Source organism: Asterias rubens, chromosome 19, assembly GCF_902459465.1.
Source record: "Asterias rubens chromosome 19, eAstRub1.3, whole genome shotgun sequence".
In the NCBI taxonomy this organism is placed as follows: domain Eukaryota; kingdom Metazoa; phylum Echinodermata; class Asteroidea; order Forcipulatida; family Asteriidae; genus Asterias; species Asterias rubens.
Window position 1 is genome coordinate 5,844,885 of NC_047080.1, and position 8,409 is coordinate 5,853,293.

Consider the following 8,409-nt stretch of genomic DNA (forward strand, 5'->3'; position numbering starts at 1 on the left):
ATGCTAATTTTTCATGATGAATGTGTGTTTTCTAATGAATTATTCTCTCCTGTAGTGCAAAGTTAGTGTAGAACTTCCGTGATCACTGCACTTGGTGCTTGTTGATTTTGTTGCATTTGTTCCTGAACAGCATTTAGCTTTTGGAAAAGTATTTATTTTATTAAAACAACTACATGTAGGCCTATTATTGTATTCTGTATGTAGTGTGTTGAAACATTGAAAGCAGTCGTGGTATAAAACGTATTCTCTGTATACATGTTCTTCATGTTTGGTAAGTTTAAAAGAAAAAATTGTAATGTTTTACAACAAATCTGAGTTTTGAAGAACAACTAAGTGCTTGGAGGCATTTGTTATGTACTGTTCAACATAGACCTTATCGCAAATACCAATGCGCAAGCGCAGACTGTTGAATGAGGTGCATTGTGGGATAGATATGGATCAAATTTGGATACCAGCAAGACCACAATGCACCTAATTCCAAGCTTTACGCGCGCCCCGGTATTTGCGAAAAGGTCTATGGAAATGGCTATTATATCGAGTTGAATTGAATTGATAGTAGTTAGGTGAGTGTTCGCAGATTGTTGATGATCTTGTGGTGTCATAAACCTACACTTGGAGACAATAATGCGTACATAAGGCGTTTAATTGGATTGTCCTTAAAGACAGGTTTAAAATAAAGTTTGGCTATCAAGCTGTACAAGTACACTGTTAGGCAAAGTTGGACCCATTTAATTGTTTTGAAACCATTTGATTGTTTCTATCCTATCATACATGAGGATGTTATTATACAATGAAATTAATCTGTATAAGAAATATGTGCAAATTTCATTTCAAAATTTTGAGATATAACTGAAAATCTGGAGCGGTTAGTCTTAGTCCAAGTAAGTTCTAAGAATAATTTGTAATTTTGATTCACAATCTGCGAAATGTTCTGCAGATATGTTTCGCAGATTGACCTTTTTTTTTTTAATCCCTAAAAATTTCATTCCTTAAAATTTCATCCCTTAGAAGGGATTCCTTTCCTGTTTGTACAGCTGCTGCATACTTGCATAGTACATTTAATTTTGTACATGGTCATTCATGTTTGTAGTCGTAACTACAATAGTTTGGGGCCTGTACCTTCCATGGCCTGTATGTTTCGCAAGGGCACCAAGGCTTCTTCTCCTTGGTAAAGGGCACACATTTAAGCAAATTGTAAACTACTGGAGCATTTTGAAGGAACACGTTGCCTTGGATCGGTCGAGTTGGTCTTTGAAAAGCGTTTGTAACCGTTTATTGTAAAATGCATATTATGGTTAGAAAGATGTTTTAAAAGTAGAATACAATGATCCACACAATTGTGCTTTCAAATTGCGTGGTTTTCCTTTTACGTTGCGAACTAACACGGTCGGCCATTTATGGGAGTCAATAATTTGACTCCCATAAATGGCAGACCATGTTTGTCAACGAGGTAAAAGGAAAACCACGCAATTTCGAGTGATACTTGTGTGGATCATTATATTCTACTTTTGAAATATCTTTCTAATCATATGCATTTTGTAACAAACGGTTACAAACGCTTTTCAAAGACCAACTCGTGTTCCTTTAAGGACACCAAGGCAATTGGGGCATGGATGGGGGCATGGAGACAAGCGCCTTTATTGCCTGCGTGAAGTATCAGGCCTGCCTTCCTTTTTAGGAAAGATGATCAGCCAGTGTTGCGTCACATCCTCATGAACATTTCAATGTTGTTTATTACTTGTCATCTACACAGTGCTTCCTAAACATCATCTCAGATTACCTGTGGCATCATGGTGTGTGTGTTTGGCTTGGTCTTTTTCTCATTAGTGTGGATATAATTAAACCTTGGGTCGTGTTATTATCCAAGTGTCTAGGATGTGTGAAGAATTAGTCGGCTCGCTAAAGACGGTTGAAACGAAAAGACAGAGAGAATGGAAGTTATGGCTGGCTAATCATAAAGATAATATGGCTGTTTAAATTATTTATAGAAGTAAGACCTTTTGAGCTCTTGATTTTAATCATGCTTTGAAACACAAGCCTTTTTAAAACTTCGCCCTGAATCTCCGATGTCAATAATAAAAAGAGAAAATGTTTGTGACACTTTCTTGGAAGTGTTTTTTTTGTTTTTGTGCTGAGGCGACACTTACTGCACGTGCCGCAACTGATAATTTGACATTTAGTACTTTGCTAGTGCCAACAGAAATGCACAATCTGGTTTTTCTGAATCCTTGTGCTGTCAAACTTGAGGGGTTTTGTGAGCAGGAAACTGTCAGGGCAAGAAGGCTCTGATGTTTGAGAAGATAGAAGGCGAGGGTGTAACGGCTCTATTTGATCAGTCTAGTGTAATGTTGCATTAAGAAGTAATCTTTACTTTAAAGCATCAGACTTTGATGCAAGGCCAGCAAAATAGGGAAACTGGGCACAAATATTGTTGTCTGCTATTTTTATCCACCAGGAAATAGTATGAATATGAATTAAAAGTGTTTGGCATGTTTTCTGAAATAATGTTTTGCAACATTCACAAATAAAAGTATTGTCTTAATAAAGGAATCTGAGATTTGTCTGCCAAATACTGCCAGATTGGTTGTATTGATAGTAAAGGCCGGTCACACAAGCCCTGATAACGAGAACGAAACGAGAACGATAAAATACTTCTCTTGAAATATTATTCCTTGAAATGCTTTACTTTTTGAGAAAACATTAAAACAATTATCAATTCTCGACAACGAGAATTACGGATTTATAGTAAACACATGTCATGACACGGCGAAACGTGCGGAAACAAGGGTGGGTTTTCCCGTTATTTTCTCCCAACTCCGATGACCGATTGAGCCTAAATTTTCACAGGTTTGTTATTTTATATATAAGTTGTGTTACACGAAGTGTGGGACTTGGACAACAATGTTTACCGAAAGCAGTGTCCACTGGCTTTAAGTCTTGTATTGAAATTGCAGAAGGTAGATTAATTAATGTTGTATTGTCTGGAATCAACATACATGTACTAGGCCTAGATGTTGCTCATCATCATTCACATGGAATGACATTGGAAGATCACTCTTGCATTCCTTAGTTCCACTCTGTCTAGTTCACAGATTTTCAAAAAATTTACAGGGATTACAAAAGGTATTGGTGAAAGACTTCTCTTGAAATATTAGTCCATGAAATGCTTTACTTTTTGAGAAAACAGTAAAACAATATAAATTCTCGTTAGCAAGAATTACGGATTTGTTATAAACACATGTCATGACGCGGCGAAACGCGCGAAAACAGGAGTGGGTTTTCCCGTTATTTTCTCCCAACTCCGATGACCGATTGAGCCTAAATTTTCACAGGTTTGTTATTTTATATATAAGTTGTGTTACACGAAGTGTGGGACTTGGACAACAATGTTTACCGAAAGTGTATAATGGCTTTAAGTCTTGTATTGAAATTGCAGAAGGTAGATTAATTAATGTTGTATTGTCTGGAATCAACATACATGTACTAGGCCTAGATGTTGCTCATCATCATTCACATGGAATGACATTGGAAGATCACTCTTGCATTCCTTAGTTCCACTCTGTCTACTATTAGGCCTACATTCATCTGAACATCAATACATGGAATACGTGTAATATATAAAATTCAGATAAAAAATGTCTTGAGCCGCCAACTAGTTCTTTCTGTTTGTCATGTTCTAGTTGTCACAGCGTGAAGTAATTAAACTGTTGGATTTTTTTCTTGGAAAAGGACAGATAAAGGTTATGTTTTTATTGATGTGTGTATGTGAAATTTACTTTGAGAAAATTCCAGGTATAAAAATTATTTTTGTTACCAAATCTTCTAAGAAATGTATCTGTCGGATTTGTTAGAATTTAAAATTGATAAGCAGCTGGGTCATTTCAACTAACAGTAGCAGGGTAATTTACATGTAGGATTCCTTGCCCTGGTTGCTCGTTCATGCTTATAAATCGGTATGATTACAACAAAAAATTGTGAAAACGGTGATGAAATATTTCTTTTAAAATTACATTGTCTAAAGAATCCCAAATATGCATCCTCATCAATACCCGGGAGGAAATTTACAAACTGTGTCAGAAGGGGAGGATCAAGTTTAGCATTAAATATTCAAGACCAATTAATCTTTCATGATCCGCCAATTAAAAGATAATAAATGAAATCAAATATTTATAAGACAAGGGTGACTAGGTTTTTTGGAAGCCAGTGTTTATTATTTTAAACGCGTATCCGTCAAATAGTTTGGATCATGTGGATCATGCTTTAGGTATGCCACGTATAGGGAAGAGTATTTGTGTTGAGCGTTCTGGTCTGCCAATTTCATGAATGTCCTGTGTATCGGACATGTTTGTTGATAAGTTAAGAGATTCTAGGTTAATTTTGTTCTTCCGAGTATTTAAAGGTACAAATGTGGTGTATCATAATTGTTCTCAAGCTGCAATTAAAGAGAATCTCAAGTTAAGAAAAGGTACAGTTTATGAGTACTTGGGTAATTTAGTTTTTCATTTTGTTGTGTTCAAAGAAAGAGAGAAGAAAAAAAAAACCTGATTGGAAAAATCTAAGAAGACCTCACGTGGTGTGATGACAATATTGTTAAAAGAAAAGAAATGAAAAACACATTTCAGGCTTTATTGAAAGGCGTTAACATGGACTTAAATATGCCACTTATTTCAGGACTTTATCTCAAAACCTTAGAGAAGAGCCCCATGTCTGTAAAAAGGAGACCTCCAGTTTGAGGCCCCTGGATATTTGATAAGGTTCTTCATTTGCACCTGTATGGATGTCTTTTTAGCACTGTGCTTCAATGTGACGTCGTAACACCTGAAGGAGAAGGCTTCAGGAATATTGATGAACTCTCGGCAGACACCTGTGTGCATCTTAAAGGAAATTTGGATTTCTAATAAATGTCAATTGTCTTCAAGGTGGCTAACTCTGTATTAAATCAACCCCTGGAAATAAAGTACGCTAGGAGCTTTCTTGTGTCAATCTGCTTTTTGCAGAGTCCTTTTTGTTATCCTTTATTCGAAAGCATATGGTACAGAGTTGCCACAGGGACCGAGTGAGAGAATCTCAACAGTGGCCTTGGGCGGACCAAAAGGGGAGGAAATTTGCTTCAAATTAAAAAATCCCTTTTTTTTTTGCCTATCTCATATCAAATAAATGTCCCTAATACCCTTCTGCTCAACTTTTTTTCAAAATGATGAAATATTTCTCCTGTAATCATTAGGATTGTAATGGCCTTAATCTTTGCATGAATGCTTAACAATGATTCGTTACTTTACCCATGCTTCGTTGATAAATTTAATTAAAATATTATATATATACAGTATTCTTTAATTAAAATAATTATAATATTTTATGAATAATTTGTTAATTGCTTTTTGTGTAAAGAGTGTGTTGTTGGACATTTTGTGATTGAGGTTGACTTTTTTGAAGGTACATGTACATGTACACGGCAAATACATCTATGAAAGATTGTTGTTTGTGAGAACTTAAAAATAACTTAAAATTTTCAAGTAAACCGTTATTTTGCGATATTTGCAAGAACCAACACTTTTTTATTATCCAGATGAGAATGTTGATGATTTGTTTGTGACTTTGAAAAGCTCCCTCAGGATTGTGGATTGACCAACGTCTAAATATCAATTCCTTTAGGGAAGTTGATTTGCCGATAGCGAGGCGTGATTAGAGTCTTTGTGATAACATCATACGCTGGACCTAGGGACATCGAGGGAAAAACTCTCTCAGAGAAATTCATGCAAGAGAGAAAAACAATAACAATCATGGAAAACTAATCACTTATACAGATAATTTGTGTTAGAAAAAAAACCAATTTTAAATCCTTGGCAAATTGATATTAAAATGAAGCTGTCAGGAAGAAATTCTTCAGGGACATGAGGAAGCTGAGAGGTTATCAAATGGAATTGCATGAATGCAAAACTTTCTTTCCTTCTCCTTAAAGGGTCTAGGAAGTTTTTATTTAAACACAAGATAATGATAGTAGAAAGCTTACCTTAAAATATAACTAGTTGAGGTGCTTTAGTTTTTAAGATACGAGTAAAACAATGTCTCAGTTTTAGAACAATAAAAGGTATTAACCAATGTGGTATTTTACTATAACTGGTAATACGTTTTTACATGTAAAATAATTTTCGCTAAAGAATTATTTTTGTGACTTGTTTTACTCATTTCTAAAAAACTACAGCACCTCAGCAAGTAATATTTGAAGGGAAGCTTTCTACCATCAATATGTTCAAACTTGAGTATGTTTAATGTAAATCTGTGGATATATTTTTTGTTACAAATGGTACCCAAATCCTCTGAAGAAAAAGTATTGAAATCTAGATATCAATATTTTGATAATCGGCCATGGTATGACAGAATCTCACACTAGCCTCCCATTTACTGTACAGTGAAAAACAAGGTGGGTAGTCTGTCGATCACTTGTAATCCTCGCTTGTACAATACAAGGATATAAGTCTAGATTCAGGGATTACAAAATGAACCTCGGAAAAGGGGAGATTTTGAGCATGAATTCCAGTACCCTTTATCCCTTTTTATACAGGGAAACAAAGTGTAATACATGTACAGTAGGTGCATGTCTTGAGCCATAGTCAGCTGGTCAACAGACTGCAACAAAAAAGTAGGTTCTTGGCTGTTATACCATTCACCATAAAACAAGTTTGAAAGGAAAACATGTCATCCAACATGAAGTGGCGAACTAATAATAGACAGCACTTCATCATCATAATTCATAGTATTTAGAAAGTTTATAAAAAACAATAATATCAATATAAAAATGTCTCAAAAGGGCAATTTTGTTTTAATTATAATTTGTTGAGGGTGAAGATTACTGATTAGCAAAGCATAATAAAGCATGTGAGGTTCAGTGGTTTCTAGCCAAGGGACTTCACTGTATGTATTCTTAATATTGCCTTTAGGTAGGAGGAAGATACACAATAACCACATGAAAGGCTTGATGCAAGGCCAATCCACTGTGAAACCTTTCCACCCCTTCACAATACATCCAGGGCCAGCCCTCTAGGGCTAGTCTCTTCTCTAGCCGTTCCTTTTATTACCACATTAATGCTCTGGTGCATTTTGCTGGCAATAACAACGTTACACCCCCACACACACATCTCGAGTCCCGAAGGCCCTATACACTTATCTGCATATCAGAGTTCCCTTATCATTCTCATTTTGGTGAGATACAAAAAATCCCCTGAGGTGATGAGCGTTGGAAAATGTCAACGTTCTGAAGAGAACTTAACAAAGTGTCGGGTAATCGGGGCACGTGTACACTTCAGGAAATCTCGTACCTGCTAGATGCCTACGGACATTTTATGTTTGTAGAAATACTTGGAATACTGTTTTTATTTATAGAGTACGGTTGAAACTTGCAAGGTTTTCTGTATCCTCTGTTGTTTGGGAATTTAAAGAATTGTTAGTTATAATTTGCCAACTTTCTTGAACTGTATCTTATAAATTATTTTATCAATCTGTTTAATCATCATGAGGTAATTTTGTGGTTTAATTCCACCCAATATTGAATAAAACATGAAACAGCGACTACTAGGAAGTGGAAGTTTTTCAAAATGGCCCAATTGAAGATAATGTCACATGCAGAGATAGATGGCATAAATTTGATATCTGGAAGATCTTCACTAAAGTTCCAACTGACAAGTCAGTAATTGTCATAATGAGTTGCCATCCGTCGCTTTCAGGGCAGTCAAGTTGCCTCAGTGGTCTCTTTCACCCCTGTAGCCCCAGGTTCGAATCCCAGATGGCAGCCTTGCATGTGGATTATATTTTCAGTCGCTTTCAGGGCAGTCAAGTTGCCTCAGTGGTCTCTTTCACCTCTGTAGACCCGGGTTCGAATCCCAGATTGCAGCCTTGCATGTAGATTATATTGTCAGGCGCTTTCAGGGCAGTCAAGTTGGCTGAGTGGTTTCTTTCTCCGCTTTCACCTCTGTAGACCCAGGTTCGAATCCCAGATGGCAGCCTTGCATGTGGGTTATATTTTCAGTCGCTTTCAGGGCAGTCAAGTTGCCTCAGTGGTCTCTTTCACCTCTGTAGACCCGGGTTCGAATCCCAGATTGCAGCCTTGCATGTGGATTATATTTTCAGTCGCTTTCAGGGCAGTCAAGTTGCCTCAGTGGTCTCTTCACCTCTGTAGACCCGGGTTCGAATCCCAGATTGCAGCCTTGCATGTAGATTATATTGTCAGGCGCTTTCAGGGCAGTCAAGTTGGCTTAGTGGTTTCTTTCTCCTCTTTCACCTCTGTAGACCCAGGTTCGAATCCCAGATGGTAGCCTTGCATGTGGGTTATATTTTCAGTCGCTTTCAGGGCAGTCAAGTTGCCTCAGTGGTCTCTTTCACCTCTGTAGACCCGGGTTCGAATCCCAGATTGCA